At 41.1% G+C, this 23,231-nt stretch overlaps 1 long non-coding RNA gene across 1 annotated transcript in view; it reads right to left on the bottom strand.

Moving 5' to 3' along the window:
- LOC144281304 (uncharacterized) overlaps nt 1-19,038 on the bottom strand; it is a 35,239-nt gene extending 16,201 nt beyond the window's left edge. Inside the window, exons 1-2 of the long non-coding RNA XR_013349874.1 lie at nt 17,586-19,038; nt 16,852-17,009 (exon numbers count right to left, since the gene is read on the bottom strand). This is a non-coding gene — a long non-coding RNA (uncharacterized LOC144281304). The remainder of the gene's footprint in view (nt 1-16,851; nt 17,010-17,585) is intronic.
- Nucleotides 19,039-23,231: the final 4,193 nt, after the last annotated feature.

Here is a 23,231-nt window from a genome sequence, read left to right as displayed (position 1 = left end):
TTTCAGCTTCCATATTCAAATACCCTAAAAATAAGTCAAATTTGAGGACTTTCAAATTTCTAAATTCTAGTATCCTCAAATTGAAGCCTAATTCTTAAATGTCTCCTTTAAAATATCACATTCAGTACATAAATAGCAGCTCACAAAGGAGCTCCTATTTTTATAAGTCAATAGACATAAAACTTATGTATTGAGGTTCAACTATGTGCTCATTGTACAGGGATGGATGCACTGTGTATGTGTGTGTGTGTGTGTGTGTGTGCAGGAGGGAAATGAGAGAGAGGGGTTGAGTGTGTTTGTTCTAAATGGAACAATGGGCCTGCAGTGAAAGTATTATTATCTCTGTCTTAGAGGTGAGATAACTGGAGTTCAGAGTGGTCCAAGGTCATCCAGTTAGATCGGGGCGGGGGGGGGAAGCCAAGATGGGAGCCCCGCTCCCTCTAACTCTGGACTTGCCTATTCTGGTTTTATCTGCTCAGGCTACCATAACAAAATACCATAGATGGGAGGCTTGAACAACAGATATTTTTTCTCTCAGTTCTGGAAGCTGGGAAGATGAGGATCAAGGTGCTGGCAGACTTGATACTTAGAGCCCCCTTCCCAGCATGCAGACTGTGGTCTTCCTGCTATGTCCTCATATGGTGGACAGAGAAAACTCCCATATCTCCTCTTCTTCCTATGAGGATACTAATCCCCATCCTGGGTGCTCTGCCCTCATGACTACATTTTAACCTAATTACTCCCCAAAGGCTCACCTCCTAACACCATCACATTGAGGGTCAGGGCTCTAACCTGTGAACTGTTGGGGGGGGGGGGCACAGACATTTGGGTCATAACAACCCACTTCTGTGGGTCTCCCGATGTAGAGAAGACATCTAGTATCTCTCAAGACACGACATGAACCCACTCTAATGGATGACTTCCTGCCAACACCTTTAATCAAATGACTGAAATGGTGGAAGTCCACACACGAAAAATGGGAAAGCAGCCACAGGCAGCTGGGCATCTTGTCCCTCTAAGCATCTAGGCTGGGGTGAATTTCCATATCTTCCATTCCAAGGGAGGAGTTCTAAAGCTTCTACAGGAGAGCCACTTAACCACGAGAAGAACTCAATATCTCTGGCTGTTAATATTTACACAGTGATCTACTCTTTTAAAACAGAACTACTGAGATTTCACATTCCAGAGTTCATTTTAAGCATTTTAGAATTCATTTGAGCATCCTAGATATCTGCTCCTTGTCTGTATTTCCGTGGGAATCTGCTTCCAGGGCATGTTTTAGAGGGATGCTCTCCTCTTTTCCTATGACTGTCAAGCTTTCCTGCAACTTTCTCCCACGTCCCTTCCTGACAGGACTCGGCCTTGAAGAAGTGCAGGCCACATGCCTGGGGGCAGGGATAACATCTTCTGAATAGTGCCAATCTCAACACAGATGCAGCCTGAGAAACACACATGGTGTGTTTGAGGCACCATGGGAACATACAGGATTCCCAAGCCACCTCACTTGTTATTAAGATAGGGTCCAAAAAGAAAAATGGATTGACATTATCAGTAAAATTATACAGTGCCCCTACTCCAAAAAACAGAAATTACATATCAGGCTGAAAAGTCCTCTCTGTTATTTCTGGAAGACTTCAGGGGGCCTCTATGAGCCTTTAAACGAGTCTTGTTGTCATTTACCTTACCAACCATTGTCCCCCTGCCCAGCACCAAGCAGCCTTCACGTAAAGTTAATGAGATCTGCCTAGAAAACATGTTAGGCCCCAGAGTCACCGAGTCTATCACAAACCAAGGCCCCAGGCATCAGGTGCCACAGGACGTACACAGGACTCAGTTTCAGCATCAGGACCCAGCATTTTCCCCAGTGAAGAAACAGGCAACTTCCTCCCCTTAGCCAAGAAAGGGTCTGTGTTTCCCTTTCAGCATCTTCCACCCCACATGCCATTTCCCAAGGCCTTCTAGCATTCACAGATATTCCCTTCTTGCCACACTGCTCCCATCTCTTATCTCTGAAGCACATCACAAAATGTACACATGCATCATTACTCACCCACCCTTATCCCTTGTCCTTCTTGCCTCATGACTCACAGAGCAGCCAGTGTGCCTTGTCTTCCAGAAACCACCCCTGCGGGTCTGTTATCTCTGTTCCACCATGTCTACCACCCTCAGCTCTGAGCGATGCCTCCTGGGTCTGGGTCTCCCCCACTGACTTTGCAACAGGCTCTAGAGGCAGCTGGCACCTCAGGGGTCCCACACCAGGATTGGGAGGAAGTCCCTCTCACCCCAAGCCACACTTTTTTCAATGTGCCTCCAGAACAGAGCTGCTTGGTCCCTGAGGTGGCCCTGACTACACAGTCTTCTTACTGCATAGCCCAGAAAAGGCTATCAGGCCGTCACACCACATAACTTTTCACATAGGCAACATGCTGTCCTCTCTTCTCCCTTGTACAGTTTCTGCCTTATAAAGACCATTCTAGAAACTCTGTGTAGCATGAAAGAGGACCAGCATAACTAGTAAAGGGAAATTACAAAGACATGGGTCCAGGTGATGCTGTAGAAATGAAGATGAAGGACAGAGGCAAAATGCATTTTAAGGAAGCATACACTTGATACAGTTCTTGGCCTTGCTCTTGACTCTATACCAACAGCCAAGTTGCTAATTTTTATGTCCTTAAATTTCTCATCTGTGGCATGATGAGGCTGGACTCAGATGACTCTCAGAACCCATGTAATCCTGACAGCCTATGACCCTGAACCCTCAAGATAATGCATTTAGAACAGATACAAAATGAAGTCATGATGAGGGTGGGTGGGGTGTAAATAATTTTATGTATCAACAATCACATCTCATGAAGGATGTTAACACTGCTGATGAAGGGTGCGACTGGCCACATTCAAAGACACAAAACTAGGGGAGGGATTGTATTCAGATAAGAATTTAATATTAAACTTGAATCAAGATAAAGACTCAAGTATAAATAAGAATTTAGTATGTGAAAAAAGTGACACTTTACATCAAAAAAGAAGAATTCCTTAACCAGTAAATGATGTCAGAACAGTTACTTGGAAAGTGAGAGAGGAAAGCAGTCTTTAGCTCGTCTCTTACTTCAAAATGTTTGCAATAGGCTCACAGATTTAAAAACATAAAAATAAGACAACAAAAGAAATGCACTAGAAGAAAATGTGATATTTTATAACCTTTAGGTAGAGAAGGATTTTCTAAATAAGCCTGAATAATAAATACACATAAAGGAAAAATTACATATTCAACTTCAAATACAGGTTTTATGTATATAAATATTTTTGTACAGCAGGATAAAACAACAAACACTTTAAGACGAATGGCAAACTAGAAAAACTGTTTTCAAGGCATATGTTAACAATTGAAGAGCCACCATCTGCACTACACAGAGACCTAGGCTTCCCAGTCAGACAACCCCAGGACCCACTCACAGTATATTTTCTGTGAAGGTGGGAAAGATGCCCCCTGGAGTTTTGCAATATATAAGTCTAAAAACAATGAAAAATAATTTCTCTCCAGAAAGCAGTATCTTTGGAATATGTTTGGCAAGAAAGAGGAGGCTAATCTCTGGACAAAGCATGAATGGGCCATAGTGCAGTGATAGAGCCAATGAGCTGTACATGAGAAATGCACAGGAATCTAGAGGAGGAGGCTGAAGCCAAGAGAGATGAAGACCTTGAGGAAAAAGGGCTCAGCAACATGTCAGAATGCTTGAACTCTAATAGAAGAGTTAACCAGGGAAAATCCCCCAGTGTTGAAACTGCCAGATGGCTGTTGAGAAGAAGGACATCTAAGGTATGGTTTTAAATTGCTTGCTGGGCTCTAGTTTGAGTTGCTATTGCTCTAGTATAAACCCCCACTTTATTCTTCCCAAGTTGGGGAGAGTTGGCTGCAGCCCGTCACTGAGTCAGTGGTGCTCCAGGAGCCCAAATGCTGAGAGTGTTCTCCGCCTACTTGGGAAGTGCAGAAAAAGACCAGTGCACACAGAAGGTGAAGGAAACGTGGGTGGTGAGAATTGAGGGGAAACAGGAGCCCAGAGCAAGAAGTGACCATGGGAAATGTAAGCCTTCCAGCCCAAACTCAAGATTCTCATAGACACTGTGGGGAATCAGCAAAAGGGATATAAAGGCCAAACCCATGTAAATCTCAAAGGACACGATGACTCGTAGTAAATTGGAAAAGTTATAAACATAGAAGGGCAGATACCCAATTTTCATATGAACCACATAAATAACAACAAAAAATCAAATGAAAGATTTTATTTATTTATTTATTTATTTATTTATTTATTTATTTATTCATGAGAGAGAGGCAGAGACATAGACAGAGGGAGAAGCAAGTTCCCTGCAGGGAGCCCAATGTGGGACTCGAGCCCAGGACCTCGGGATCATGACCTGAGTGAAAGGCAGATGCTCAACCACTGAGCCACCCAGACATTTCCAAAAAATCAAATTAAAGCAAAGATCGTCTTAGCTAATATTACTGTCAAAGTCCAGGTGTGTTTTGGGAAGAGTGCATATCCTCATCAGCTACAGTGGAAAGATCTTGTCATACATGGGGCATTTAGTAGGAAGTTGAGGAAGATAAGAGCTTAGTAGTGGGACCACACTAACCCCAGACTAAAGTCTGCTTGTATTCACCTTTAAAAAGCTCTAAAACAAGCCTCAAGTACTTTTGTTTTCTGGAAGATGGAGGAGACATGCTCTTCCCTATTTCTCCCACTGTGCAACACCAAAACCCTGATTATTATACATGAAACAAGCATAAGAGGACTCTGAAGAGTGGAGAGAAGAATGTAGACTAGTTATGGACTTTGGGACCAAAAAACCAACACCAGAGGGAGATTCCTGGGTTCTCCTATTGCCTCATACATCCCAGACTCAGAGCTGAAGAAGTTGGCAGTATATAAATGCTAATATGTATGGACAAGGGCCTCCAAAAAGTCTGTTGTCTCTAGGCAGAGGTCCAGGCAAGAGGCAGCCTGGAAAGATCGAACACTTTGAGACACAAGCTACTCTATTCCAGCTAAAGACCACGGAAAAAATTGCTGTCCAACAAAGGCCAAGTTGGGGGCACCAGATGTCCATCCTTGCAAGCTGTAATCAGGTACCCACAAACTCTCACCGGAGTAGTGTTGGCAAGGAGACTAAGGAGCCAGGAGGCTCAACACACCAGGTGGTGAGCCTAGACTTCCACCCTACCCAAGAGTAACTAGATGCCCCTCCCATCACCATAGGGGCAGCACCAAAGGGGACGCAAAATATTGACAGCAGTTCTACCAGTGCACAGTGGTAAAGAAGCCACCTGCCCATGGTGTCCAATGAGGCCATAAGAGGAGCAGCAATGAGGCATTCCTAACACCCTCTTCCTGGATGCTAACAGTAAAGAGCTAGAAACCCCACCCACACTCAGCAGGAATGAGAAGCCCCTCCCCCACCCATATGTCATAAGAGGCTGAATGAGGAACCTGGATTTCTATCCTCCCCCTCCTCACAGGAATGAGGTGGTGTCATCCCCTTCCCCTGGAGGAACAGTGTTAGAAGAAGCCAGATAAAACAGAAGGTTTAGAAAGATCCAAGATCTCAAAATATAATATTTAAAATGTCTAGGTTTCTATCAAAAATGATTCATCACACTAAGAAACAGGAAGATCTCTGAGTGAGGGGGAAAAAGTCAAAAGACTCTAACACCAAGATGACAGAGAAATTAGAATTATCTAACAAAGATTTTAAAGCAACCGTCACGAAAATGCTTCAAAAAGCAGTTATGAACATGCTTGAAATGAATTTAAAAATAGAAAGCCTCAGCAAAGAAACAGAAGATATAAAAAGGAACAAGTGGAAATATTTTAGCTAAAAAAATACAATAACCAAAATAAAAAATTCAATGGATGGGCTCAATCACAGAACAGAGGGGAAAGAGGAAATGAAATCAGTGAACTCAAAGTGGGAATAATAGAAACTATCAAACCTGAACAAGAGAGAAGACAGACTAAGAAAGTGAGTGGACATAATTGCAGAAGCCTAAGGGATGGGGTCCCTTAACATTCATGTTGTCATAAACAAAACGGACCAAAGACCTTAACAGACACTTTGCCAAAGAAGATATACAGATGGCACCTAAGCCTATAAAAAGATGTTCCACATCACATATCATCAAGGAAATGCAAATTATACAATGATGAAATACCACTACACACCTATGGGACTGGTCTAAACCTAGACTGCTGACAACACCACATGCTGGTGAGGATGTGGAGCAATAGGAACTCTCATTCACTGTTGGTGGGTCAGGACAGCCAATTTGCAAGACGGTTATGTATTTTGACTGATGAATGTGTAAAGAAGATGTGGTATAGATGTATAATGGAATAGTACTTCAAACAGAATGAAATCTTGCCATTTCAACAACATGGATGGAGCTACAGTGTATTATGCTAAGTGAGAAAAGTCAGTCAGAGAAAGACAAATACCATATGATCTCACTCATATGTGGAATTTAAGAAACAAAACAGATGAGTATAGGGGAAGGGGAGAAAGAAAGAAAGGAGACAGGAAAACAAGCCAGAAGAGACTCTTAATGATAGAAAACAAATAGGGCTGGTGGAGGGAAGTGGGTGCGGGATGGGCTAGATGGGGGCTGGGTATTAAGGAAGGCAGTTGTGATGATGAGTACTGGGTGTTGTATATAAGTGATGGATCACTAAGTTCTATACCTGAAACCAACATTACACTATACATTAACTACCTAAAACTTAAATTAAAAAAATATTTAAATTAAAAAAAAAAAACTAAACTAAACCTAGTCTTACTCGTGATCCAGCAATCATACTCCCTAGTGTTTACACAAAGGAATGGGAAAATTCTGTCCACATAAAAACCTACACATAGATATTTCTGGCAACTTAATTTATAATTACCAAAACTTGGAAGCAACCATGATGTCCTTAGTGGGTAAATAAACAAATTGTGGTACATACCAAACAATGGAATATTATTCAGTGCTAAAAACCAATGAACTACCAAGTCATGAAAAGATATGGAGGAACTTTAAGTGCATGTTACTAACTGAAAAAGCCTACTTGAAGAGACTACATACCATTTGATTCCAACTAGATGACATTTTGAGGAAAATTATGGAGACAGTAAGATGGTGGGGGTTGAGAGAAATGAATAGGCTGAGCTCAGAGGATTTTTTGGAGAGTAAAAATACTCTGTATAACATTAAAATGACTTATAGATGTCATCATGAGTCATTAGTCCAAGCACAGAATGCACAACACTGAGAATGAACACTAAGGTAAACTATAGACTTGAGTGACTATGACATGTCAATGTAGGTTCACCCATGGGAAAAGATGCATCAGCATGCGAATGTTCTTGAAAATGGGGGAGGATATATATATATGTCGGGACAGTGGATATAGAGAAATCTCTGTACCTTCTTCTCAATTTTGTTGTGAACCTTTAACTACTCTAAAAATAGTTTTTAAAACAAAGAATGAAGTAGGAGGTATCAGTCTTCAATGTGTAAAATAAACTGTGGCACACCCATGCCATGAAATATTACTCAGCAATAAAAGAAATAAATGATTGGGGCATCTTAATTATGAAATTAAGAAAGTATTTCTTCAAAAAGAAGGAAAATAATATCACATGAAAAATTAGATATACAAGATAGAATGAAGAGTGCTAAGAGTGGTAAATAAGTAGATGGCTATAAAAATACATTCTAATAATTTTTTAACATACAAAAAGATGTGACTTTTTAAAGTAATAATAAGAATAACAATTAGAATAAAAATGTATTTTGTGTTTTGTGGCATATAATAAAAGTAGAAAGTATGAAAATAATGCCACAAAGGAAAAGAAGTGTAATTGGAAGTACACTTTAATAGAATTCTTACACTAAAACTACATGGTAAAACATTATTTGAATATGGACTACGATACATTAAAATTATATAATATTAACTGCAGCAGCAGTTACTAGAAAACAAAATGAGAGGAACAACTATTAATCCAACAGTAAAGATAAAATAGAACCATTAGAAAATTCAATGAGTCCACAAAAGGCAGCAAGCAAGAAAACAACAAGATGGTAAAATAGCAAAGGAATGGATTTAATCTGAAACATGTCTATTATTACAATAAATGTAGGTAGACAAAACTTCCCAATAAAAGGTAAAGATTGTTAGATTGGATTAAAGGGTGAAAAAAGATGTAATTATATTCTATAATAATCTAAATAATATAAATAACATATATAAACAAAGATTAAGAGTAAAAGGATAAAAAAAGTACAAATTCCAACAGTAATTAAGGGAAATATGGGGCAGCTATATGAATATCAAATTAGTACTTCAAAATAAAGACTATTATCCAAGATGCATAGGTACACACAGTAACAATAGACTACAAAAATCCTAAAGGTATAGGGGCATAATAAAAATGTTTCAATATGCATGAAACAAACTTACAAAATTGGGAGAAATAGACAAACATACAATCATAGTTTGAGATTTCAACAACTCGTTTCAGTAACTGATAGAGCGATTTAAAAAAAATCATTAAGGATATAGAAGGCCTGACCAAAACCATCAACCAAACTGACCTAATGGATATTCATAGGACACTCCACTTAACAATATGCTCTTGAGGCACACACGGAACTTTCAAAAGATAAATCATATGATGAGCCATAAAATAAGTCTTAAGAATTTTAAGAGAACTAAAATCATACAAAGTAACTTCTCTAACCACAGTGGAATTAGTCCAGAAATCAGTCCTAGAAAGATATCTGGAGCATTCCCAAATACTTGGAAATCTCATTACATACTTACAAATAACCTAGGAGTCAAAAAAGAAATTATAGAGAAATCAGGAAACACTTTGAACTGAATGAAAATTGAAAACCGACATGTTAGAAATTCACCATTGCGCTTTCAGCCAAAGCGATGTTTAAAGAAAACTTTGTAGCATTAAATGCTTATTTAGAAAAGAAGTCCTAAATCAAATCCATCATCTCATTTCCTACCTCAAGAAACTAGAAGAACAAATTTAACTCAAATGACAAGAGGAAATGATGTTTTAAAGCAGAAATCTGTAATATTGAAAAAAAGAAGAAATTAAAAAATCAGTGGAACTATAAAACTGGTTCATGAAAACATCAGTAAAACTGATAAATCTCTAGCCAGAATGACCAGAACATAGAGAACATGTGGAATATCAATACTACGGACAAAAATACAGACCACACTGTAGATTTTCTTTCTACATCTGGAAAATGGGGGTGGGGGATCCTAGGTTGCTCAGTGGTTGAGCATCCACCTTTGGCTCAGGGCATGATCCCGGGGTCCTGGGATCGAGTCCTGCATCGGCCTCCCTGCAGGAAGCCTGCTTCTCCCCCTGCCTGTGTCTCTGCTTGTCTGTCTGTTGTCTCCCATGAATAAATAAATAAAATCTTAAAAAAAAAGAAAAAGAAAATAAAGAAATATTGTAAATAACTTCACAATAAATTCAACAATATAGATGACATTGAAAGAATTTCTTGAAAGATAAAAATTATCAGCACTGAAATGAGAGGAGAAAGAATACTCAAGATTCATTTTGATAAAGTCCTCCATTTGAAGTCTACAAATTATAGATGAAATCAAATTTACAGCTGAAAAATTTTCCCACAAATGAAATCCCAGCTTCAGACAGCTTTGTTGGTGAATTCTAACAAACATGCAAGGAAAAAACTATATCCATTGTGCACAAACTCTTTCCTAACAAAAAAAGGGCACATCCTGACTCATTTTAGGAGGCCAGCATCACTGTGATTCCACCCCAGATGAAGGCGTTACAAAATACTACACACCGATGTTCCTCATGAACATAAACACAAAGAAGGCCCCCTTTCCATGCAATTTCCCAAAGCTTTCTCAAAATTAGCCACATCTTAGCTGTGCTTACAACTTTCTACCTTTATTATGAACTCCTAAGTAGCAATTCCCTGCCTGTGTCAGAGATCTACAGGATAGTTGCCCAAGTCTTGCACATGGGGGTCCCTAGTAAACAGGGTCCCTGTCGCTCTTTCGATGCAAAGCCAAAGTCAAGTTACACCTGGCGATCATCTCCTTTGCTACCTTTTTTGGGGGGGTGGGAAGGTCTAATTTTCATATTTTATTAAGCGGATCTAAATTTCACCATTAAATACGGAGACTTACAGTAGGATTTCTGAAATGTAAAGCTAAAACAAATGATGTTAAGGGTGGACAACATTGGGACCCCTGGGGGGCTCAGTGGTTGAGCGTCTGCCTTCAGCCCGGGGTGTGATCCTGGAGTCCCAGGATCAAGTCCCATATCAGGATTCCTCCATGGAGCCTGCCTCTACCTCTGCCTGTGTCTTGGCCTCTCTCTGTGTGTCTCCCATGAATCAATAAATACAATTAAAAAAAAAAAAAAAAGGATGGACAACATTAAACAGTGACCCTTGGCGGTGGTAAATTCATGATTTACACATGTAGAGGCAGGGACTGGAACATAGATGTAAAACTTTGGGTGGGAATTAGAGGAATAACTTGGTCAGGACTGAAAGGAGGTCACTTGGTTTCAAGATAGACTGCGGGGTTTGGGCTGGGGGCCAACCCGACTGAGGGAGCAAGGACAGCCTGGCTGGAGGGGAGGAAGCCAGCTGGAGGCTGCAGCTCAAGTCCAGGGTGTAGACCCAAGGGTGGTCAGCACATTCCTCAGAAGTCCTCACTTCCCAATGAAATGCCGAGGACGTGGTCCTCAGAGTCCTTGACTGCCAACACATACACACACGCGCATACACACACACACACACACACACACACACACAGTCTATCTTCTAACAATGGTTCCCAAAAACTGGTTTTTGCATTTGGAAGATGGAATGCATTGCTTCGCTAGTCTAGCATATTTGTCACCAAAAAGCAATGAAATTTTTGCTCTGTCACTTTGTATTCAGTACCCTCAGCCTTCAAGTCCACTTGCCTTCACTTCAGCATTGATTTTCACATTTCAAGAATGCATGCTTCCATATTGTTTTTACACACGGGCTTCCGCTTCAAGCCAGTCCTTCCAGATCCGATGCTCTGAATGACCTCTCCCTAAAACCTGACTGGTCATAGGATGGAGGTTTTCATTAGACGGAAGTACAATATTCTGAACTCTGAGACCTGATGGCATTGCCCTATAACCAGGAACACATCCCTAAAAACTCAGTTTCTTCCCTGGGGGGGAGAAATGGAGTTAATATTTATCTTAAAGGCCCAATAAGAGATCAAATGGGGGAGGGGATGTACATGAAGATAATTGTGTGAATGGTAAAGCGGTGTGCCAATGCCAGAAGCATTGAACTGTATTGTAGAATGGAGTGTAGTGAGGACACATGGAGCCGGGTTGAATAATCTCTGGGAATAAGGGCGTGGTGATAATGGTTCTAGGCTTCACGTCTTGACTTTGACATACACGTGCTAAATGACCTCCAGCAAGTGACTTATTCTTGGTCTCAGTCTTCTCATCATGAAATGGAGATAAAAATAGAATCTATAGCTTAGGGCTACTATGTGGATTAAACAGGTTAATTTATAAAGCACTTAAAAAGTGACTGACATACATTATTAGATTATAGTAGATGGAGAGCTGTGGACTGTTAACCCGGAACTACGGATTGTGGTGCATTTATGAAGGATCTTGATAAAAAGCGTAACTTAACAGAGAGCTGCTAAGAAATGGGGATGAAGGGGGGAGGCCATTGACAAATTAGGAGGCCTAATGTGTTAGGAGGACATTAAACCAATGACAACCCAAAGTGTAATGAGAGAGTCTTGAGAGGGAGAGGCACTTAGGGACCTGTGGCCCAGGTCTGGGGGTTCAGGCCTTATGCAGAGGGGGAGATAAGGGGAAGGCAGAGAAAAAGGAGTGCTAACACAAAATCCATAGAGCAGATACAAAATCCTTTGCTTCATGGCAGTAAATCATTCACCCCCAAAGACTGGAATGAGCCCAATGGCAATAACTGGTTGCAGAGCATTACTGTAATGGTCCCGATTTTCCTCAAATTCACGTTTTCCATTGTCCAAGGGAAACACCCCCATCTTTAATTTTTAAAATGACTTTTCCAAATCAAAACGACCTCCTTTGTAATTGCTAGCCTTGCCCCTTCCGGGGTAGTTTCAGCGGTTCGCTTACCTGACCCTCGTATTGGACCACGAAAGAAGGATAAGATAAGGATGCCTGCTCCCACAGCGTCATTGTGAAAACACTGTGACCTGACACACGAGCGGTTCTCACACACGTCTTACACAAGAAGGTATCCAGTACTAGACCTTAGTCTCGCACATCGCCTGAATCACGCTGAAACGGTAGGAGATGGCAGGGGAGGTGAAGGCCCAACGGGGCGTTCCACAGGCTGGGTGCTCCAACTTCTGAGAAGGTGCCCGGATGCTCCTGCCAAAAGCTCTTTCTACTTGGTGTAACACCTACGTCGAGCTCTACCGATCCACAACCTTGCTACACCACACTGAACGACAACCCACATTTGACTTACTGATTAAGGATTTATACCTGAATTGGTTTCACTAGAGGTCTTGCAAGACCAGCATAGATTCCGTGATAGAATTTTACTAAACTGAATTTTTACTAAAATGACCTGTTGCTGTCTAAGAATCTAGTTGTTTCTCCCATGCACTTCCAGCTAAAAAAATAGCTTGCTTCTCAGGTTTATTTTTTGCACCATAATGTATTCATCTTCTTTTCATAGTGTTTCAATAATTTAATTTTTTTTCTTGTAGGGTTTTTTTCAAGTTTTCTTCTTGTCTTCCAAACTTACTTTGAAGTTTTTTTTTTCCCCTCCTACCCTTGCTCCCATCTTGTTATTTTCATTTTTATAACTACAAATTTCAAGAAACATTGTAACCCCTTATATCCCAGGGCCATGCTCATCTCAGAAATATCATCTTGGAAATAAATCCCACTTCTTAAATATCACAGCTGGAAACTGACCTGGGATCCTGTCCTGGGCAGTCATGGCTTCTTCCCCTAAGACTTGCTCAGTCTACTCACTTCTCTTAGAATTAACACAGCCCCACTTTTCAAGGGTCTGTGATGTTTGAGAAATTATTCTAGACATTACGGAACAATTGCAAAGATCTCAGAATGTTGGAGATGGATAGAAATTAAAGGACTGCTTCATTCCACCTTGTTATCTTACAGACAGGAAAACTTGAGCCATAAAGAACCAATACAAAAAAAAGGGATGGTGTTAAAGCTACCATCCTCTTGTTATTTCACCCAGGAGCAAGACACACGATTTTGAACAAAGCGCCGGAGATTTTCGTGTACACACAATCCCCGGAAGGACATTTGGATTCAAGATGAGCTGGGTATTTTGTTCTTGCAAGGTGAAGGGAAACATTCAGGGAACATGGCCCAGTTTAGGAGGCACAGGTGCCTTCCTAGGTGAACTTTCCCTGCCGCTGCACACTGCTCCTGACCACAAACACTGGTCTATGTATTGGTAGTGGAGATGGTTTAATTCCACAGGCACTTAAATGCATCCTGCTTCTCTACAGGTGTACCTTGTGCTTCTGTTTCCATAAAGTATCTGAAACCTCTGGGTTCCTAATGAGTCTCTAGCAATAAAGGAAAAAAAAACTACAGATCTTGACCTTGTAGTTCCATCCTGTTGTTTCTTCTACTTCCCTTCTTCCAGTGGCTTCTTTCTTTGTTCTGATATTTCCACTATTAATGCTATCCTTCTTCTTGGGATTTTACAAGTAGGAATCCTTTGAGGGCTGGGAAAAAGTTGGAATTCCTCCATGGAGAATTTGCACTCTTTCTACTAGCTGCCCCAGGACAGTATCACTCAGAGATCATTCCAATTTGAATGTCTATGTTGAGTTCTTGGGAACCACCCAGAGGGAGGAAATTTCAGCTACAAACTCAACTGAGGCCTGTTCCTTTTTTTTTTTTTTTTTTAATCCTACCTAGCTTACCCCATGAGCCCTCTTTTCCTCTTATTCAGATCCAAGACTGGTATGTGAATGTGTGGAAAGGTTTATTTTTTTGTTTCACCCTTAACATTTGAATGCATGTCCTTTTAGGTCCCCGATTTATGAGAGAAGGCCTTCCTACTATACGACCCATCTTGGGGGACCCAGGTCTCCTATTTCTAGTGCCCCATGCTGTTAAATGAAAACTCAAATCCACCAGCTTTGGAGATACCCTGGGGGAAAGTTCATCTGTAGGATTTGACTTAAGTTTTTTTTTTTTTTTTGCTTTTCTCCCTCATTTTTCTAGCCTAAAAAAATAGCTTATTTTTCTACCAACTCATTAGTGCATTTAAAATGTTTTCTTTAGGAGCACCTGGGTGGCTCAGTCAATTAGGCATCTGACTCTTGGTTTTGGCTCAGGTCATGATCCCAGGGTCCTGAGACTGAGCTCCACATGAGGCTCCTAACTCAGCAGAGAATCTGCTTCTCCCTTTCCCTCTGCTCCTTCCCCTGCTCTCGCTCTCAAACAAATATATAAATAAATAATAAATAAATAAATAAATAAATAAATAAATAAATAAAACTTTTTTTAAAAAGACATTTCCTTTAATATATTTAGTTAGAATATTTAGAAAAAGAGAGTCAATCTGGGTACCTAGCTCATCATTTTTATCAGAAAAATCTGAAATAATCATTTTCATGTTACTTATTTCCTAGTATTCTTCTATTTCAGAGTTCGGTTTCTATTTTTTCCCATTTCTGAGTTATAGGGGGATTTATTTTACATCAGATTATTCTATCAGTTATCATTTAATTGCAATAATAGAGAACTCCAGTGCCTTACACAGAGATAGGGGATGTTTGGCCCTTCCAGAGGCAGCCCCTCCCGTCTTCTTCAGCAGAGGTGAGCCCTAGCATGCAGGGACTCAGCACTCACCTTAGCACCGTCAAGTGACAACACTAGAACAATTCAGTAAGGAGTTGAATGTCCTTTATTCAAGGAAAACAATACATGGATGGAAACCCTCCTCCTCGGGGATTTTGGGCAAGAGTGAGTTTTATAGAGAATTAAGAGAGACAAGCAGAAATAGGCATGACTGGCAAGGAGGTCAGGGCTTTCCTGAGAAGTCTAGCAGGTCCTACCCTCTAGGGCCAAGTAAGCCAGCGGAAGCTGCTGGACGGTTGGGATTGGTGTTCGCTAGGTGTCTCTGACAGTGAGGTGGCCCCATACCAGCAGGCTGACTCAGCCTTAGATCTGTGATGTGGGCCATGAGTGGTGTCCATCTTGTGGGTCTTGATAAACAAAGTAACTATATAGGCCTTTTTCCTTGTGTTTTTTCATCTTCCCTCCAGGTGTCACATCTGCTTTCCAAGCAGGGAGCAGGAAGAAAATAAAAGTGGAAAACATGGGGTAGCTCTGTATCTGCAAACCAAGGGTTTTCCAGAACCCTGGGCTTATACCTGACCTGCCAGATGTGTCACGTGGTGGCCCTGGCCCAAATGCATTCTGTGTGATTGTTTGCAGTGGGGGCACTGCCCCCCATACACACCTGGAGTCCCACTGATAAACCAAAGGGCCAAGGAATCCAGGCAAGGTCACCCGCTGTGTGTGCCCCGGGGCTCACTGCTGGCTTCTACAGCCTTGTCATCCGATAAGGCCTGAACTCCTGCTACTTTCAGAAACTCGTTTTTTGTTTTTTGTTTTTTGTTTTTTTTTTGTGGCTCATCACAGGATCAATCAATACGTACCCGCTGTTTTGTCTCTTATGATTATCATTTGATTTTCTATGTGTTTCCTTGTTTTCACTTATTTGATAGGTCACGATCTAGGAAAGCTAAAGGACTGTTTACTCATTCCCTTGTGTTTTCATTTTGCTTCCTTCTTACTTCCTTCTTTTTTTAATGATTTTTTTTTCACATTTGGTGCATGAATATTCAGGATAGATCTTCACTGTGGATTGTAAGCTTCATCATTATATTGCATTTCTCTTTGTTTAAGAGTTTTTGCTTTGGGTGAAATCTGGCTAGACACGGATTTAACAGCTCTGCTTTATTTTTATTTGCATTTCCTTGGTACATCACCATCGCTTCCATTAAAGTTATCCTTTCTACATTATCTACATTATCTCCCTTCCACCCTTTGTCTCCTCCCAAACCCCCTCCTCTCTCCTCTTTCCCTCACTCCCACTCCCAACATCCTCCCTCCTCCTTCACATCCTCCCTCCTTTCTCCCTCTCTTCTCCCTCCCATCCACCCATCCAACCTCCCCCTCCTCCCTTCTCCTCCAACCTCCACCCCATCCTAACTCCCCCTTCTTCCCTCCGCCTCCATCCTCCCTTGCTCTCCCAATCTCCTCCTCCTCCTCCTTCCCATCTTACCTTCTCCTTCCCCTTCATCCTCCAGCTTATTATCTTGCGCTATTTTTTTTTTCCAGAAGGACTACTGAGGACCATATTCCCTGAATTCCTGAATGCCTAAGAAGACCTGTCTGTTGTCTTTCTACCTGATAGCTGCTGGTTTGCCGATAAAATGTTAAGTCACATTTTCATCTCTAAGAACTTAGTACACACTGTCCCACTACCTTTCACATTTGAGTGCTATAGAAAGGTTTAGGGATATCATGCCCCTTTCCCTCCAAGAGATAAGCTGATTTTCCCAAATGTGCCAGAGAATTTTCTCTGTTAACTTTAATAACTTTTTTACTGAATTTGTTTTTCCTGGGACATGTTACACTCCTTGAATCTGTGGATTCTAATCCTTTTAAAAAAAATCAGAAGGAGGAAGAGCCCTCCTAAATGTCAGCAAGACACCCATTGGGGTTTCCTACCTGTTTTGGAGGACTCATCCCTCCATCCACGATGCTTCAGGTTTGTGGAGATGTACTCCCTCACTCGGTGTCCCTCCTTGCCCTGAAGATTACCCCGTCTTTGGGCACTTACATCCTCAAAGAGTTTTTAATGCTGTGGGGAAGTGTTTTTGGCAAAACTGCAAATGATCAAAAGGATACAAAATCACACAATTAGAAATGGGCAGAAATTATCAAAATAGTAATGACAGTTATTATTTCTAAATAGCAGAATTATGGATGATTGTCATTTTTTATATTTTTAAATTTCCTACAAAAGCTACATAATTACGTGTATACCCAGAGAAATACAATGCATAAAAAAAAAAAAAAAGGATGCAGCCTCTTGTCTCAACCAAGTTCTAGATATTTTTTACCAAATCCAGGCCTAAGTTCCTCTCTGGCTCTTGAACAGACAAACTCCACGCCCTCAGTGCCTATCTTATCAAATGAGCTATCCTGCTACCACCAGGTGACCGCAGAGCTCTTCTACAAAGTCATGAAGTAAGGAATATAACATGTTTTGAACTTGCTGTGGGGGAAGGATCACACCGTCGTTCTGAGAATCCTGTTCATCCCTATCTTGACTTTTCCCTTTGGCTTAAACCTCTGAAATAAAATTTTCTCATTAGAGCACTATGAACGGTGCTAGAAATCTACTTCTAGGGAACACTAGAAGAGCCCCCTCACCCCACTCCCTGCTTGCTTTGTCTCACCTGTCCCAGGGGAGGAGAAGCAAAGGGACTGAAGAAGCCTACGGCCCTAAGCAGTTCAGAGACAGGAACACAACACTGAGGCCAGGGCTCCCGGAGCACCGGGCGGGCGGAGGTTGGGAATCCACAGTGGCCATGGGACAGGAGTCCCTTCCAAGGTAAGGCCTCATGCAGCTCCTGCATCACGACAAAACAAGGACATGGGAGATGACAGAAATCGGAGTAATCTATGAACTAAACTGATTGCCCAAGTATGTAAATGTGCCTAAAATGCCACTGTCATGAGGCATAACACACGCGCGCACACACACGTGCCCACATTTGGCAGGAATGCAGGGCTTTGCTCTAAGTCAGGGAGACTCCTTTAACGGGCAGACGTTCTGTACACGCCTCGGGCTGGCTGAGGCCCAGCAGGGCCAGTGAGGTGACCGAGACGCCCCCCTGGGTTCTCAGCATTGTGTCCACCGCCTGTGTTCTTCAACGTGCAATCTGCCATGATTTACCTGCAATAATAAGACATCTTTAAACATTATTTTCAGCAATTTTCCTTATAACCACCCCACCCCACCCACCTATTGCCCTTCAGCACAAACCAGCAGACCACAGAGCGTGGCCAAAGGTGAAGATCACTTCTAAATTATCCCTGAAGGTTTTTAGAAGGCCTGTGTGTAAACAAAAGAGACAGTGAAAATGTTCAGATGACTGTCAATGGCGCGGATTCCAACTGCTGGATCACTTCCTGGATTTTCTGTGCAAAAAACGTCAAGTCGAAAATGAGAACTACTGTTTACAGATGGGGGGGGACAACTTTCAAAATGCACCTTGTGTCATTAGATTAATTTGCTATGCACCTCAGGGCAATTATATTAGTGGCAAAGCTATTCTTGCAACCCCGTCCCCTAGCAGGCACTGTAATTAGAGGAGCCCACATCCCCACAGACACAACCTCTGCAGACTGGAAGGCAGGGCCCATTACGTTTGCCCCGAGCACCTCTGACGCTCTTTCTCTCTCTCTCTCTCTCGCTCTCTCTCTCTGCTGAGAAAGAGGCAAATGTGCACTCTGAAAATTAACACAGCCAGAAAGGAAACATCCCACAGGGTGAATCAATACCCAGCAAAGGATAATGGGATTCCTGTTCAGGCAGCTGTGTCCTGCCCCCTCCCATTAGCACCTGTCAGCGAGAGCAGTCAGGGCCGGTCAATGGGCAACTCGCCTCACAGCTCAATTCTCAGGATGATCATTAGCTCCAGCGACTCCGAGGCACCCCATGCTGCCAAATAGTGTCCTTTTCTCCTTAAATGCAGACAAACAATGACTTCTCCTCTAACAGCTGGCACAGACCTTGTTAATCTCTCTTGTTTCACTTCTGTTTTGCCCTTTGCACAGTGTGTAAGAACAGATCGGCGGGAAGGTAGAAATTAGGTTATTCAAGTTAATTTCGGGACACGCTCTACTCAGAGGCTCAGAACCCATCTAAGTTGGCATGCATCACTTAGAGGTAATCACAGGATGGAAATAATGCCCCACTGACCGTGTCAGCTGGTAAATGATCAATATCCTCTTGGGAGATTTTTAATAAACATTTGCTAAGAAGACGAATGAATGATCCCACATGACTGAAAATCCCTCTGTCCCTGTCCCTCTGTTTCTGCCCCTCCCGCCCTCTTTTCTTTCCTCCTTTCCTTCTTTCTCCCAGTTTTTCCATCCTCCTCTCACTGCAAAATACAAGTGGGTAGCCACCTCAAGGGAACCTGGGCACTGAAGTCAATCTTGAAGAGGAAGAAGAAGAGGAAAAACAACAGGCCTACAGGTCAAGCTGCTTCAGAAATACCTGCATGTTACAGGGCCAGGGATTCCGACCTCTTCCAGGAATGTATAATGTGCTAAGATTCTCACCCAGATATTTTATAATCTATCCAAGAGAATCGCGAAGGTATGTCTAGACCAATTCGGTAGAGGCGATCCAGTGTTTTCATTTTTGTCTTTTTTAACTGACTGCTTTCCTATCAGCATTGTGTGTGTGTGGACTTACAGTTAGGCACATCTTATTCTTTGGGAAGATCGGGTCAGTTCACAACTGAGAGGAAATCAGCGAAATTGCAGAATGTATTAACAATGATTATTTCACTACGCTCCCCTTCATATATTCACTCATTCATTCACAAATATTTATTGAGCACCTATGGAATGTCAAATGCTTCTACACAAAAAGAGATCTCACAGATTAGCTGGGGGAATTTACTGGGGAAGAGAATAGATGAGTAGGGTAGGTATTTTCACCAAATATGATCATTTCTAAAGAACTCTGGAGACCGGAGACCAAAAATCCTCAAATCTTCTATTGACAAACAATGTAGATGAAGCTTGAACCTCAACACCTCGCCACAATGAAAGGTTCTGCCTCTGGAGCATCTAGAAAAATTGTCTTTCTCCATTTCTTATTGAAAGGTAATCCACATTCATTCTAGAAAGTATAAATTTTTAAAAAAATTAAAAAATTAAAAAAAATTTTTAAAAAAGAAAGTATAAATTAAAAACAAGAAAGAAAAAAGTTTTAAATTGCCTGTAATTGCCATCCAGAACTTTTGGCAATTATCTTCCACGTGTACGTATAGGTGTGTGTATTGTCTGCGTACACGTGTGGCATGTATGTACGTGTGTATCTGTGGTGTGTGTTAATGTGGGTTTTCTCTTCTATCTGAACCATCTGAAATTGCTAGTATCAAACCATTTTGACATCATCTGACAAAATAGCACTTTCATATGGCTCAACCTAATATTTCAGATAGATTTAAAGAAATGGGACTATAACATATTACTATTTATATTCTGACTGTTTTTCATTTAACTGTGTAAAATAGTGTCCTTTTTCTGAGGTTAGGCATTTTAATAGTTTAAAATTAAACAAACTAAATAAACTAATTCCCAATGGCTCAGCATTTTCCATTATATGGATGTCAGATAAATGTTTAAATATAGCAGACTATCTAAAGAAAAACTTTCTGATTTTCCACATTTTAACATTGTTATGAAAAGCATCCATATCTCAAGCTTCTTCCAGTCATAGCATTGATGCTTTGAAGTCAAACGTGCAAGATATACTCTCCAAGGGAAGAACAAACACAACCACTTAGCATTTTGTAAATTAAGCTCAATTTCTGAATAATGCTGATAAATCAAAGATTGTTAGTACATACACTTGACCCCGGCCTCCCACAAAATTAGTTCTTGCAATCAACAGCTTCTATTGCCTAAATATTTACCTTCCACCATCACCAAGTTACATACTGCCATCTATTTGTTGAAATATTCTCCCTGACTTTACAATGCTCCCCCCCACCCCAGTCAGGGACACTTACACTGTTACAGACACGTGGGGCAGTGCCCTCTGACCCATGACAATATCACCAACTACATAAGCTAAAATATGCCTCCCCAGCTACCAGGATAGGGTGGGACCCGTATAAGTGAAACTATAAAAAAGAGATGGGGCCACACAAAGACAAAACAATGAGGGAGACATTCATTTAGAAAACATTTCTAGGATCATGCTCTGAAAATCTGAAGTAGAGTTAATTATTGTTCCATTAAAGCAAAAGCTTCACCAGGGTACAGTGGGGGGAACTCTGCAATGAATGCATCTCAGCTTTCCCCAGGAAATCTTACACAGAGATGAATCACCAGCCTTCCATATGCTTTGCCACATTTCACCAAGCACATGATGGAAAGCAGCTCAGAAAACCCCCACCGTGTTAGGCCAGCTCTCAACTAGCCCTATCCATTTTGAAAATGGTGGAAATGGGCATTCCAGTGGTAGATCTCATGTTCTTGCCATGGTATGCTTTCTCCTGGTTAAAAATAAAACATCATTTTTTTCTAAAGCAATTTCAATTCCAACAAACCATAGAGAATGAAGATTCTGAAAAATAACTTCAATTGAAAAATATTTATTAGCAAAAAAAAAAAAAAGAAAAATACTTATTAGCAGAGTTAAATGTAATCGTATACATATATGGAGAGATTTTAGCCAAATAACCTGAAACTTCAGTAGCAGATACAACCTGCATTTTCTTATGCTCTGAAAGTGGCACTCCCAGTTATCCACATTTCAGGCAACGCCCATTTCCTTTGGAACTTTGAGGCTGATTTCATTGCCCTTTCTACGTCTCATCCAGAATTGGGAGGGAGATACTCAGATGTTTGTAAATAGAAGGCAGCAACTGAGAGAGAATTATAATAATTTACACGTTGATAATACTTGCATTTGAAATTTCAAAGAGCTCTGCAAACTCACCTGTACCATTTCCCTCATTTTTTTTAGGAAAAACCTGGAGCACACCCACCCAAGGTAGTAAACTAGCTGCAAAGTCAACAATAGAAGCAGAAAGTCCAGAGACTTCTTGGTGAGCTCCCTGTAAGTGGCCAAGCAGAGAGAATGCATCATTAGGGCTGACGCGCCATTGGGACAACATGTACGTAAGCCCTTGTGAGCACGTGGAAATCACTGCTGGTCCTGGGAAGAGTCTTTTGTTGTCCAAGAGATGATTAATCACATGTTCACAGCTGGAGATTAAACAGACCCAAAGAGGCAGCCATTGTCACCTTTCGCCATCATTCCAAAAGTGTAATAAACAGGGGATACCAGAAACCGTTCCTCCTCCACATGCCCAGCTGCTTCTCCTACCCACCCTCTACCGAATGCTCAATACTAATTATATTTTAAAATGTCAAATGCTATTTATTTTGACGTTAAAAAAATGTCTTTGGAGAGTCAAAACAGTATCTTTAAAGACGAACAATCCTGATAGTAAATTTGCAGCTTTGAAAGTCAACATATATTTCTCCCTTTGCTCTGCTTGCGGGTTTTGAAGTCTTCTGCAGAAACAAGAAGCGACACTGATCTTCAGAGGTGATGTTTCCATACAGCAGCCAAAACTAAAACTAGCACTCCCATGGAAATCTTCTAAAAGATCACCCAAATAGATATACACGGTCACATGCACATCAGAGAAATCCAATCAACATATGTTAAATCCATTTTCTGTTTTTCAACCAATGTAGCAAATTACACACGAAGTTGGTTTGCTCTATAGGATTGTTTAATCTGTTGGGACAAATTGAGCCTGCTGTCTGTTTTTGTAAATAAACTTTTTTTGGCACCCAGCCACACCCATTCATTTATAGATTGCCTATGGGCTGCCTTCATGCTCCGACAGCAGCACTGAGTAGTCAAGACAGACACCTTACGGCCCACAAAGCTGAAAATCTACTATCTGGCTCTTTATAGAAAATGTTTTATAAACTCCGGTTTAGTCTATGAAATGGATTAGCCACAAAACATCCTAGAAAATTACAAGAAAATAAATCACCATGCATAGTAGATTTATGAGAGGCAACATGACTTAAAAATACCTCTTGTAAATAACAATAATAATAATAATAATAATAATAATAATAATAATACCTCTCATGTTGATGGGTGCCACCTATCACATCTACTCACCTCCACCTGCGACCACGGAAGCCTCCCCTCAGTGAGCACCCAGTACAAGGCTTCTGAGGCACCCTTCTGTGCCATGAAAGAGTCATATCCACAAAAGCCATGAAAAATAATCATGAACCCACTGCTGGGCAAACACCTCCCACAT

This window comes from Canis aureus, chromosome 12 (genome assembly GCF_053574225.1).
Source record: "Canis aureus isolate CA01 chromosome 12, VMU_Caureus_v.1.0, whole genome shotgun sequence".
Taxonomy (NCBI): Eukaryota; Metazoa; Chordata; class Mammalia; order Carnivora; family Canidae; genus Canis; species Canis aureus.
This window is presented reverse-complemented; position numbering and strand designations above follow the sequence as displayed.